A 2,522-nucleotide genomic window follows, 5' to 3' on the forward strand; every position below is an offset into this window, starting at 1 on the left:
TAATACATACACACACTCACACACACATATATACATACACACACACACACACACACACACACACACACGCACGCACGCACATGTACGTGTCAACAAAAACGACTGCTGGGTTTGTTTGAATGTAGAAAGCAACATGAAAAAGAAGAGACAGATCGAGAACTCTGCAAGAAGCCGAAAGACATAGATCTAAAGCCCATAGGTCATCAGAATACTCAGGCTTCCTCGTCTATTGTGATCCAAAAGGTGGTGGGGGGTGGGGGTGGAGAGTGTTGGGCTGGCCTGGAGGTTAGACTCTTGTCTATGTTGCCAAAGCCAGTAGTTCGATCATAAGGCTAGTTTCTTCGTTTCAATGTAGAGGTGTTTTTAAGCCTTCATCGACATAGTTCTGATCATTTAGGGGGCGGGTTTCGAATCAGCCTATCAGGGTCAACCTTGCTTGAGACGGATGCAACGTCCCAGCAGAAAAGACCAAGATACTCGAGAAACATTCTCCCCACGAGGGAGTTCGAGTCAGGTCTTCTCGCTACGACGATCTCATGTCTAACCGCTACACCACAAACGTCAGAATGGTTCGACTCCGGGAACAGACAGTTAGAGGGAACAATGTTTTTGTTGTAAAGAGTCAGGTATAGAAACACAGAAAAGAAACAAATACGAGAATGGAGAAAAGTTAGAAAAGTAGACAGGTAGAAAGATAGAGAGACGGTGGTGTAAAACGTACTAAGTACAATAGAAAAGAGACGAAGAGAAGAAGAAAGGGAAGAGAGCGAGATGAGTAGAGAGATGGAGGTGTAAAATCTGCTTGATACAATAGAAACGAAACGACCACAAGATGAGAAGGAAGATAGAGAGTTGAGTAGAGAGATGAGTAGAGAGATGGAGGTGTAATAACCATCTAAAAAAGTGCGCTAAAAGTTTGGAACTCAGGCGAACTCACTGTTGGTCTAGTCAGAAATAATGTAATACAAAAGTCAACATTTCAACAAAGTCAATTTATCATGTATGGGCTTGACAGGTCACGACATGGCAATCCTACAGTAGAAGTATGTACAATGTTTGATCAGCATTTACGCCAGCCTCGCTGGGAGGCAGAGAATCTGTCAGCCGCGCCAACAGCAGGTAGGTAGGTAGGTAGGTAGCTATGTACACAGGGGGTATAGTGGAGCCAGAATTCTTCATATCAGAATTCTTCATGTCTGAAACAGCGCTATAAGGATATAGTGGGGTCAGAATTCTTCATGTCTGAATTCTTCATGTCTGAAACAGCGCTAAAGGATAACATAGTGGAGTAAGAATTCTTCATGTTGCTGCCCTAAAACGCCAGATGGCGTGACGGGTTGTAAGCAAGCAAGCAAGCAAGAATTCTTCATTTTTGAAACAGCGCTATAGGATCATATAGTGCAGTCAGAATTCTTCACGTCTGAAACAACACTACATCGTTTCCCACCTAACTCGCCGTATCTGGATTTACACACATGGATCTGTCGTATACTAGATTCCTCAGGGCAGAACGAACGCCCTGAACAGTCAGAGATTATTGAAAGTTGCGTACAAAAAAATAAGTTATTCAAGTCAATCTCGTGTGTATTGACGTCCGTGGGGTATACAAATGTACACACTACACAGGCATGCCCTACAAGTAGTTACAGGTTTACTATACAAGAGTACACGGGGGGGGGGGACCATTCCGCCTTTTGGAGGAAAACGCCTAGTTCCTGATATAACATCTAGATCTCGATATAACATCTAGATCATGGTATAACATCTAGATCACGGTATAACATCTAGATCACGGTATAACATCTAGATCTCGATATAACATCTACTTCTCGATATATCGTCTAGTTCCCTGGCATATCGACAGTGTGTCCGCAGTCCCAGAAAGAAATGTTCTGCCACTCTGAGACTTCATGTGGGTGTGAGGTAGGCGTCCTATAGAACACAAGATCTGCGTCACACTGGGAACACGTCTAGATCTAACGTGCGACAAGTCTAACTAGTAACTACTGTGTGCACAACTAGAACAGATATCGGCAGCTTCTCGGGGAGCATAACTAGACATCCTTCCCCCCTTTTTCTTCTCAATCCCCACCCCCCACCCCCACCCCTTCCAAAAAAACCCAACAAAACAAACAAAAGAAAGAAATACCTATTCCACTACCACTCCCTAGAGTTGAGTTTATTGACATTTCAAAATGTGAGACTATCCCCCAGCAAAATATTTTCAAAAAGTAAAACGAAAAGCAGGAGGTAAATATGATGTAAGGTCCTTTCATTTTCCCGCTAAGATCCCACACAGTTGGTGCTATCGTGTTCTCACTAGACCGAATCTGGGTTAGGTCAGGCAAGACAGAGAGTTTTGGAACTCAAACCGCCTTGTTAGATTGTATTTTCTGTCCTGATTTATTGTATCACCCACGCAATTCTGACGTCACAATGCTCGTGTACAAAGGCAGACAGCCTATGTAGCTAGCTGTGTATGTAGCACACTCTGCGATAGAAACAGGGGGGCCGGGGGGAGG

The sequence above is a fragment of the Aplysia californica genome, unplaced genomic scaffold (genome assembly GCF_000002075.1).
Source record: "Aplysia californica isolate F4 #8 unplaced genomic scaffold, AplCal3.0 scaffold00109, whole genome shotgun sequence".
NCBI lineage: Eukaryota > Metazoa > Mollusca > Gastropoda > Aplysiida > Aplysiidae > Aplysia > Aplysia californica.